The sequence below is a fragment of the Bos indicus x Bos taurus genome, chromosome 21 (genome assembly GCF_003369695.1).
Source record: "Bos indicus x Bos taurus breed Angus x Brahman F1 hybrid chromosome 21, Bos_hybrid_MaternalHap_v2.0, whole genome shotgun sequence".
Classification (NCBI taxonomy): Eukaryota; Metazoa; Chordata; class Mammalia; order Artiodactyla; family Bovidae; genus Bos; species Bos indicus x Bos taurus.
Window position 1 is genome coordinate 30,312,276 of NC_040096.1, and position 11,781 is coordinate 30,324,056.

Sequence of the window (11,781 nt, forward strand, 5' to 3'; positions counted from 1 at the left end):
TTCCACTGTTTCCACATCTATTTCCCATGAAGTGATGGGACCAGATGCCATGATCTTCGTTTTCTGAATGTTGAGCTTTAAGCCAACTTTTTCACTCTCCTCTTTCACTTTCATCAAGAGGCTTTTTAGTTCCTCTTCACTTTCTGCCATAAGGGTGGTTTCATCTGCATATCTGAAGTTATTGATATTTTTCCCGGCAATCTTGATTGCAGCTTGTGCTTCTTCCAGCCCGGTGTTTCTCATGATGTACTCTGCATAGAAGTTAAATAAGCAGGGTGACAATATACAGCCTTGACATACTCCCTTTCTGTCGTTCCATGTCCAGTTCTAACTGTTGCTTCCTGATCTGCATATAGGTTTCTCAAGAGGCAGGTCAGGTGGTCTGGTATTCCCATCTTTTGAAGAATTTTACACAGTTTATTGTGATCCACACAGTCAAAGGCTTTGGCATAATCAATGAAGCAGAAATAGATATTTTTCTAGACTTTCTTGCTTTTTCCATGATCCAGCAGATGTTGACAATTTGATCTCTGGTTCCTCTGCCTTTTCTAAAACCAGCTTGAACATCTGGAAGTTCACAGTTCACATATCGCTGAAGCCTGGCTTGGAGAATTTTGAGCATTACTTTACTAGTGTGTGAGATGAGTGCAATTGTGCAGTAGTTTGAGCATTCTTTGGCATTGCCTTTCTTTGGGATTGGAATGAAAACTGACCTTTTCCAGTCCTGTGGCCACTGCTGAGTTTTCCCAATTTGCTGGCATATTGAGTGCAGCACTTTCACAGCATCATCTTTCAGGATTTGAAATAGCTCCACTGGAATTCCATTAACTCCACTAGCTTTGTTCATAGTGATACTTTCTAAGGCCCACTTGACTTCACATTCCAGGATGTCTGGCTCTAGGTGAGTGATCACACCATCATGATTATCTGGGTGGTGAAGATCTTTTTTGTACAGTTCTTCTGTGTATTCTTGCCACCTCTTCTTAATATCTTCTGCTTCTGTTAGGTTCATACCATTTCTGTCCTTTATCGAGCCCATCTTTGCATGAAATGTTCCCTTAGTATCTCTAATTTTCTTGAAGAGATCTCTAGTCTTTCCCATTCTGTTGTTTTCCTCTCTTTCTTTGCATTGATCGCTGAGGAAGACCTTCTTATCTCTTCTTGCTATTCTTTGGAACTCTGCATTCAGATGCTTATATCTTTCCTTTTCTCCTTTGCTTTTCACTTCCCTTCTTTTCACAGCTATTTGTAAGGCCTCCTCAGACAGCCATTTTGCTTTTTTGCATTTCTTTTCCATGGAGATGGTATTGATCCCTGTCTCCTGCACAATATCATGAACCTCATTCCATAGTTCATCAGGCACTCTATCTATCAGATGTAGTCCCTTAAATCTATTTCTCACTTCCACTGTATAATCATAAGGGATTTGATTTAGGTCATACTTGAATGATCTGGTGGTTTTCCCTACTTTCTTCAATTTAAGTCTGAATTTGACTATAAGGAGTTCATGATTTGAGCCACAGGTCAGCTCCCAGTCTTATTTTTGCTGACTGTATAGAGCTTCTCCATCTTTGGCTGCGAAGAATATAATTAATCTGGTTTCAGTGTTGACCATCTGGTGATGTCCATGTGTAGAGTCTTCTCTTGTGTTGTGGGAAGAGGGTGTTTGCTATGACCCAGTGTGTTCTCTTGGCAAAACTCTATTAGCCTTTGCCCTGCTTCATTCCGTATTCCAAGGCCAAATTTGCCTGTTACTCCAGGTGTTTCTTGACTTCCTACTTTTGCATTCCAGTCCCCTATAATCAAAAGGACACCTTTTTTGGGTGTTAGTTCTAAAAGGTCTTGTAGGTCTTCATAGAACCGTTGAACTTCAACTTCTTCAGTGTTACTGGTTGGGGCATAGGCTTGGATCACTGTGTTATTGAATGGTTTGCCTTGGAAATGAACAGAGATCATTCTGTCATTTTTGAGATTGCATCCAAGTACTGCATTTCAGACTCTTTTGTTGACCATTATGTCCACTCCATTTCTTCTAAGGGATTCCTCCCACAGTAGTAAATATAATGGTCATCTGAGTTAAATTCAACCTATCCAGTCCACCATAGTTCACTGATTGCTAAAATGTCAACATTCACTTTTGCCATCTCTTGCTTGACCACTTCCAATTTGCCTTGATTCATGGACCTGACATTCCAGGTTCCCATGCAATATTGCTCTTTATAGCATCAGACCTTGCTTCTATCACTAGTCACATCCACCACTGGGTATTGTTTTTGCTTTGGCTCCATCTCTTCATTCTTTCTGGAGTTATTTCTCCACTGATCTCCAGTAGCGTATTGGGTACCTACGAACCTGGGGAGTTCCCCTTTCAGTATCCTATCATTTTGCCTTTTCATACTGTTCATGGGGTTCTCAAGGCAAGAATACTGAGGTAGTTTGCCATTCCCTTCTCCAGTGGACCACATTCTGTCAGACCTCTCCACCATGACCCGCCTGTCTTGGGTGGCCCCACACGGCATGGCTTAGTTTCATTGAGTTAGACAAGGCTGTGGTTCGTGTGATCAGATTGGTTAGTTCTCTGCAATTATGGTTTCAGTGTGTCTGCCCTCTGATGCCCTCTCACACTCCTACCGTCTCACTTGGGTTTCTCTTACCTTGGACATGGGGTATCTGCATAGGAAATTCCTGCATAGAAAAGCTTTAAGGCTAGCAATCTGACTGAAAAAGGATAGGTTATGAAGTCTGCATCTAGAAATTTCATTGTTTACCAAGTTCCCTGCCAGTTTATTTAGTCCTCTGACGGCCATTTGTCAGGTCCTCCTCCTCCCCTTCTCCAGCCTGGATCACACGGAAGTGAAAACAAAGCGGGAGACGCTAGGCAGGCTTGGGGTTTTACAGCTTTTTGAGCTAGTGGACTTTTGGCCACCTCCAAGAGATGCTAATGTGAATACCACATTGAAACCATTCGGTGGTGTGGGTAGGGGCTCTCAGGAGCTCTAGTCCTTTAATGTCTCAGCTCAGAGAGAATTCAGGGAGGGGCAAGGTGATAGATAAGGGGTTTATTTTGGTACTGATGAACCTATTTGCAGGGCAGGAATAGAGACACAGATGTACAGAATGGACTTGTGGACACAGTGAGGGAAGGAGATGGTAGGATGAACTGAGAGTAGCACTGAAATATATACATTACCATGAGTGAAATAGCTAGCTGGTGGGAAGCTGCTATATAACAGGGACCTCTGCCCAGTGCTCTGTGATGACCTAGAGGGGTGGGAAGGTGTGTGGAATGGGAGGGAGGTTCAAGAGAGGAGGATACAGGTATATTTATGGCTTATTCCCATTGTTGTAGGGTAGAAACCAACAGCATTGTAAAGCAATTATCCTCCAATTAAAAACAAATTTAAGAAATTGAGCTTTTTTCTAAAAAAAAAAAAAGTGATTTATTAGAATAGGAATTTGTGAGGCTTACACAAGGGTGGATGAGAGGGTGCCAAGCCCCAAGAACTTGCTTGGCTACAGTTTTATAAACAAAGGAAAATGGGGTAGAGGGCGGTGGGCAGGAAAGACCACCTTCTTCCTCATTCTTGAGTAGGCATCATATTTCCATCATCAGTTCTTCTCCAGGTTGGGCAAGGGAGTTTTCTCCCTTGGTCAAGCCAGGACTGTCATCGCACTATGGAAAAATTTTTTCAAGTCAGTACAATGAGGGTCTTTACTTTGAAGTGTCACCTTTCCATATTTATTGTTTTTTGTATGTGTGTGTGCACGCAGAGAGTATGTCCTAGGGATCATTAACTTATTGAGCTCACTGGGCAGAATATGGGTCTCATGCCACCATTGTTTTATTGGGTTGGGGCATGTCCCATGCTTCCGATGCATAGTTTTTGTTGCTAAGCCAGCCTGCTTGGTTTTATGGTCAAGAACTGCTTTCTTGAGTAATCATTAACTTACAGAGGTCTCCCATACTTTTTTCTTTACTTACAATCCCCTAATGGGATTAACTATTTAATCATTTACTGTTTGTTCCTTTACTGTGTCCCTATCATTGTTATACTGATGTCAGGGCTCTGCACACCCCTATTTGTGCAATTTTCTGTCACCTATTTTCTTTCAGCTATTATTGAATATACACGCAATTTAGATGAATTTCATCTTGTCATACCCCTGTTCCAAAAGTCTGTAATTTACTCAGCTGCAAAATGGGGAGAACAATAGCACCTTTCCATTGATTTACTATGAAATTGCATGGAAAGGGCTTCCCAGGTGGCATAGTGGTAAAGAATCTGCCTGCCAATGCAGGAGACACAAGAGAAGCAGATTCAATCCCTGGGTCAGGAAGATCCACTGGAGGAGGAAATGGCAACCTACTCCAGTATTCTTGTCTGGAAAATTCCATGGACAGAGGAGCCTTGTGGGCCACAGTCCATGGGGTCGCTAAGAGCTGGACACGGCTGAGCACGCACACACCTTCCTTTCGTGGAAAGGCTTAGCGAGGCACTGAACACTGAATTGGTGCTCAACAAATATTACGGAGGATAAATCCCAAAGTACTTAGTTTGGCATTTTAAGTCCCTCCACAAACAGTCCCCACCCTTCCTCCAGGCTTCATTCTTGTCTCCATGCCTTTTCTAAACCCTCCCCTGAACATATTATGCACCCAATGAATTCCAGACCCGTCTCTATTTATCTGACTCCAAGTTCTCCTTCAATCTTCCTTTAACACAACCCCTTCTTTGACCACAGAAACCCACAAAGAATCCTCACTCCGTCTCTCTGTACAGAATCTGGTCTGCACTACTTCTTAGAGTACACAAAAAGGGGGCAAGGGCCTCTCTGTGACCCGTCTTTGTGACCACCAAAACTCTGAAGTACACTTCTTTTTTTAAAATTTTTTGAATACAAAATATTTTAAAGTAATCCAATAATTCAATTTTTAATATAAAAATGAAGACAGTGAAAAGTGTCTTTCATACTTCAGTCCCTTATCTGCCCCTTCCCCATCAAAGGTACTACTCTTATAAGTTGTTTGAGTGTCTTAGCATCCACATTGTGTTCTTTCTCCATTTATATTAAAATCAAAGTTTTTGCTTTATGTTTTAATTATTCAAGTCCTATTTGAATATTTGAGTCATCCACGATGCAACAATTCAGAGATATAAAATACAGGGCAAAAGTTGAGGTAAGGACTCCTTTTATTTTCCCTCATTTACTCCCCCACCCCCACCCCCATCATTTTGCATGGACACTTTTCTATGCTCCCTAATTGCTTTTTCTTTTTCTATAAATGGACTATATATATTGTTCTGTGTCTTCTTCTTTTTTAACTTCATGATATGGCTTAGAGGTCACTCCAATTGCCTATGTGTCCTTCTCACATTTTTAACTATTCGTGACATACTATAGTATAAATAGATCATATTTATCTAAATTTGGGCTTCCTAGGTGGTGCTAGTGGTAAATTAGCAGGCTAGTGCCTGCCAATGCAGAAGACATAAGAGACACAGGTTTGATCCCTGGGTGGGGAAAATGCCCTGGAGGAGGAAATGGCAACCCACTCAGTATTCTTGCCTGGAGAATCCCACGGTCAGAGGAGGCTGGTGGGCTACCGTCCATAGGGTCACAAAGAGTCGGACACGACTGAAGTGACTCCACTTGCATGCATCTAACCTTAGTTCTGTTGCCGGACATTTAGGTTGCCTTCAGTTTTTCATTGTTAGAAATACATGCCTTTCAACCTTAACCTTTGTGCACATTGTTTTTATATTTTTAGGACCTTATGTGCAGAATGACTGAGTCAAAGACTGGACATTTTAAGCTTATGAAAGCCTTCATCTACTTACATTTCAACCAGCAGTTAAAGAGAGAGCTTGTTTTCCCACATCTTTACCATACATAGTATTACCAGTCTGTAAACACTTGTTTTAATATAAGAGTAAGTCGTTTGTGTAAAGGAAGCCAGACATTAAAGACAATATACTTTAACAATGGTGTTAGAAATCAGGATAAGTGGTTAACTGGTGAAGAAGAGGAATTGACTAGAAAGGGGCATTAGGGACTTCAGGGTTCTGGGAATGTTCTAAAACCTTAACCTGATGTGATTATATGGGTGTTTACAAATGTAAAAATTCATCAAGTTGTACACTTATGAATCATGCACTTTACCATATCTATATTTTTAAACAGAGAGTCTTTTAAATTAATTAATTTATGTATTCATTTGGCCGCACCGGGTCTTAGTTGCAGCACACAGGATCTTTAGTTGTGGCATGCAAACTCTTGGTTGTAGCATGTGAGTTCTAGTTTCCTGATCAGAGCTAAAACCCCTGCTCCATGCATTGGGAATGTAGTGTCTTAGCCACTGGACCACCAGGGAAGTCCCTATCATGTCTATACCATAAAAAATATTTTTTAAATCACTTTATTTTATATTTTATTATGAAAATTTCAAACATACAGGAAAGTAGAAAAAACAATATATTACATATCATCTCAATTCAACAATTGTGAATGTTTTCCCATATTTGGCATATATATACATATCTGTGTTTGTATGTGTGTAAGACATCAGGACCTATTACACTTGATTTCTTCAGTATATACTTCCAAAATAGAAAAGCATTCTCTCCTACATACCACAATACCGTTATTATACCCAACACAATTAACAATAATTCCCTAAATTCATATCATTCCAATTTCACATTTCCTCACTTGTTCCTAGAATATTTTTATCTCTGTTTGTTTATTGCTTGTTAAAATAAGATCCATTAAATGACAAGGTATTGCATTTGGTTGTTAAATTTTAAAGTCTTTTCAGATCTAGGCAGGAAGTTCTTAAAGTAGGTGTCCCTGTATACAATTCAAAGGGTTCATGAACTTGGATGGGGGAAAAAAATACATCTTTATTTTCATCAAATTCAAAGTGAAATTTAGTATTTCCTTTCATGATAAATTGGGAAGATCCCCTGGAGAAGGAAATGGCAATCCACTCCAGTACTCTTGCCTGGAAAATCCCATGGACAGAGGAGCCTGGTGGGCTACAGTCTGTGGGGTCTCAAACAGTCAGACACGACTGAGTGACTTCACTTTCATGATAAATGAAGATAACAAAACTGATAATATCGCTAGCACCTGTGGCTTTGTCACAATAAAAATGAGATGTTTTGTATCACTTGAGTTCTTGCGTATATTTCAGAAATACTATTTAGTCATCATTACTTTGAAATTACTGTAATTATTAGACCTGTTTCTAGATCATATTTGTTGTTCAGTCACTAAGTTGTGTCGGACTTTCAGCAACACCATGGTCTGTAGCCCACCAGGCTCCTCTGTCCATGTGGGCTTTCCAGGCAAGAATACTGGAGTGTGTTGCCATTTCCTTCTCCAGGGGGTCTTCCTGACCCAGGAACCTAACCTACATGTCCTGCATTAGCAGGCAGATTCTTTAGCACTGAGCCACCAAAATGAAGCATGTACCTTACTATAGCATATTTTAAAATATTTTCATAACTGTACATGAGTGTCAGGACTTCCCTGGTGGCTCAGTGGTAAAGAATCCACCTGCCAATGCAGGAGATGTAGGTTAGATCCCTGGATCAGGAAGATCCCCTAGAGAATGAAATGGCAACCCACTCCAATATTCTTATGTGGAAAATCCTATGGACCGAGGAACCTGGAGGGCTACAGTCCATGGGGTGGCAAAGAGTTGGACACCACTCAGCAACTAAGCAAGAATAACAATAATTTCAATATAATTGTTTTTCTTTATAATCCTCTGTTTTTATATTTTATGCATTTAAAAGCATTCTGGAAAAACAGTTCATTGGCTTCACTGGACTGCCACGGGAGTGAGAGGGGAGCCCTTGACACAAAAAACAGTCCATCCACACACATATACTTTATTATTTGTGGTTCATGACATTTGCCTTTTGAAGAAACTGATTCTTTTGAATGTCTGACAATCTGCATTTGTCTGTTTATTCATGGGGTTACTGAACTCATTTCACTTTTCCTATATTTCCTATAAACTTAAGTCACATCTAAAGACTCAATTAGATCTAAGTTGAGAGTTTTTGACAAGAACAATTTATAGGTGATGCTCTGCACTTGTCATTGCAACATATCAGGAGGTACATGATGTCTGGTTGTCTCATTAGTGATGCTAAATTTGATCACTGGGCTAAGGAGGTTAAGATACTTTCATTTTTGCATAATGAGACAGTATGTAAATGAATAGAAATTTAAAACTATAAACAAGAGTAAAGGGAACTGTACAATGAACCCTGGCATACTCCTCTCTGAGCCTCCATCAGATCAGATCAGTCGCTCAATCGTGTCCGACTCTTTGCGACCCCATGAATCGCAGCACGCCAGGCCTCCCTGTCCATCACCAACTCCCGGAGTTCACTGAGACTCACATCCATCGATTCAGTGATGCCATCCAGCCATCTCATAGCTATTAACATATGGCCAATCTTGTGTCTTTGGTACCCAATTATTCCACCCCTAGCAAAATACACACAAATTCCAAATATCATGTCTATTTCATTCCTAAACAAGTAAGTACATATCTCTAAAAAATAAGGGCTTTTCAAAAAACACAATAATACCATTATTGCATTTAAAAATAGCTCCTTAATATCTTCAATTATCCAGTCAGTGTTCAGATTCCCAGCATTGTCTCATGTGATCTTCTGATTCTATTGTGTATGTCAGATTATAATCTTATGACTGGTTGGTTCAAATCAGGATCCAAACACAGTCCATGCATTTCATTTGATTGAATTCATTCTATCTCTCTCTTCTTCTTGCCATTTACTTGTTGAAGAAACTGGACCACTGAGAATTAGCACAGTTTCTTAAAATGATTTATTTATTGAATAATTAAATATAAAGTCTCCAAGTATTCCATGGGAGAATAAAATGTTTAATTTAGTATATCTTTGAAAACATTCTTTTGGTACAAACTGTTATAAATCATTAGCCAACATAATGAATCACCAGTCAACAATACGAAAATGTTGTCTGAGACTGCAGTCATTTCTAAATGCTACTTCTGATGGAGCTGTGATCATAATGTCCTCACTTGAGCTGAATGTAGGTCCACATCCAAACCATTGTTTTCCTACAGCTTTGGAAATTAAGGGAAATGAAGATGATGACAACTACTTAATATAAGGTATACTGAAATAAATTTAAAATCAAAATCACCTCCCAAAAGAACAATGATCATGTTAGTTTCCTGGGGCCATCATAACAAAATACCACAAACTGGATGATTAAACACAAAATGTGGCCTCACAGTTCTGGAGGCTAGAAATCCAGGATCAAGGTGCTGGTAGGTTTGGTTCTTTCTGAGGGCCCTGAGGGAGAATCTGTCTCAGGATTTTCCCCTAGCTTTTAGTTGTCTGCCGGCAAATTTTGGCATCCCTTGGCTTATAAACGAATCACCCTGATCTCTGCCTTTATTTCACATGGCATTCTCCCATGCGTCTAGGTGTGCATTTCTGTGTGCATGGGGTGTCCATATTTCCCCCTTTTATAAAGACATCAGTCAAATTGGATTAAAAATGCAATCTACTCTGATATGACCTCATAACTAATTACATCTGTAACAACCCTATTTTCAAATAAGGTCACATTCTGAAGTCCTAGGGGTTAAAACTCCAGCATATGACTATCAGGAGGACTCAAATTCAACCCATAACAATGATCTTTAATTTAAAAAATGGATGTATATTTAAAAGTAAATATATCTTCATTGACTTCCTCATCAATTTACTAGCTTGCTTTTTCTCTGGCCGAGTTGCCTTTTTAAAAATTCTACTTCACCTACCATCACCTAGAGATTAAATATTCCTTTGTAACAACAGAAGTATTTAGGGATCTTCATTTTTTATTGTGAAATTTTTCATGTGTTTCTTCCAAAGCCTGAAACTGTATCTTGAATTAATGATTATAACATATGGTCAGTGTGGAGAATGTTTGAGAATTGCAGGGAATACAGAAAATATTTAAGACAAGAAAAGAATTTTCATTTGTGAACATAAAAGCAAAGTTTTGACCTAAGGAATTGAGTTCTTTTAGGGAAACATACTAATGAAAAGATAATTACTTGCTTTGAAGGGTTTTTTTTTGTTTTTTTTTTTTTTGAGTTATAGTTTATTTACAGTGTTGTGTTAATTTCTGCTATACAACAAATTGATTCAGTTATACATACATATACATGTATATACACACACATGTATGTACACATACTTCCCTTGTGGCTCAGATGGTAAAGAATCTTCCTGCAATGCAGGATCCCTGGGTCAGGAAGATCCCCTGGAGAAGGAAATGGCAACCCACTCCAGTATTCTTTCCTGCCTGGAGAATTCCATGGACAAAGGAGCCTGGTGCCTCAGTTCATGGGGTTGCAAAGAGTCTGACTGAGCGACTATCACTCAGCACTCAAACAGACACGTATATTTACCTTCTTTTTTTACTATTTTCCATTATGGTTTATCACAGGATATTAAATGAAATATGAGACTCCAAAATTGCTGCAGTTTGGATCACTAACTTAGGAAAAAAAGGATTAAGTCCTGTGTCTGTCCACAATAGCTACCTGATTAACTAATCACTAAAACAATCTTACAGTGGTTTAAGTGAAGCCCCTCAGTTGTGTCTGACTGTTTGCAACCCCATGGACTGTAGCCTACCAGTAATGGAGTGGGTTGCCATTTCCTTCTCCAGAGGATCTTCCCAACCCAGGGATCAAACCCGGGTCTCACACATTGCCGGCAGGCGCTTTACCATCTGAGCCACCAGAGAAGCCACAGTGGTTTAAATAGCCCATAAAAACCACAAGCCCTTCCCATATGCCAAAGTAAATTAATTTACTTAGAGGAATTCAAGGATATGAAATGAATATGCATAGGAAACCCTGTGAATCAAAGCTGATATCCAAACTAATTTTCGCGTATGGCAGAGCATAAAGTAAAAACTATGCATTTCAAACATCTTGACAGAGATCACTTCAACCCTACAATTTCATTAATTTTTCATGTCCTCTATCTCTTAACCTTTGGCATTCCACTGCCTTTCAAATAGACCACTCAGTAACAAATACTTCTCTACACATATACTCTTTAGCTGTGTATTTATAATCTGAAATTGTTTTCTAGTTTTAATGTTTCCTTTTTAAACTTGTTCAGTTTTAGTAGTTTTTAATGTATTGTTTGAAAACAAGAACTTTTGGTTTGAGGTCACTTTTTAAAGATGGTGAGAACTGATATCACGTTGGAAAGACATCATAAAGCAACCGCCCAACGTGGGGCTCGAACCCACGACCCTGGGATTAAGAGTCCCATGCTCTACCGACTGAGCTAGCCAGGCAGTTGATGATCTGTCTTTTTCTTAGGTCCTTTCAAAAATATCAAGATTATTTTAACCTGTTTTAAGACTTGCATGTAAATTTTTTCTCATAATTTTTTCGGTAAAGTTTTCTTTTTTTTTTCTTTTTTAACTACTCTCAAAACTGTGTTTCATTTCTGATTGTGTGCATGGAAACTTATACTATTTTAAAAAGTATATAAACGGCCCTCTAGCGGTGAGCGATGAAGGGGACTGATGCAAACGACCCCGAAGCGGAAGTGAGCGTAGGGTGACTGCTGTTTATCCCGGAGATCTCTGCTGGCAGAGCGCTCACCCCTGCAGCTCCGGGGACCCAGAACGTCCTCGACACCTCCGTGGCCAGACACAACATCTGGCTCGGAGGAACGTCCTGCATACCTTCCAGTG

At 39.5% G+C, this 11,781-nt stretch overlaps 1 non-coding gene across 1 annotated transcript; it reads right to left on the bottom strand.

The window, feature by feature from the left end:
- Window positions 1-11,303: 11,303 nt before the first annotated feature.
- Window positions 11,304-11,376, bottom strand: TRNAK-CUU. Its single transcript has one exon. It is a non-coding gene; the product is annotated as a tRNA-Lys (tRNA).
- Between the last annotated feature and the right edge of the window lie 405 nt (window positions 11,377-11,781).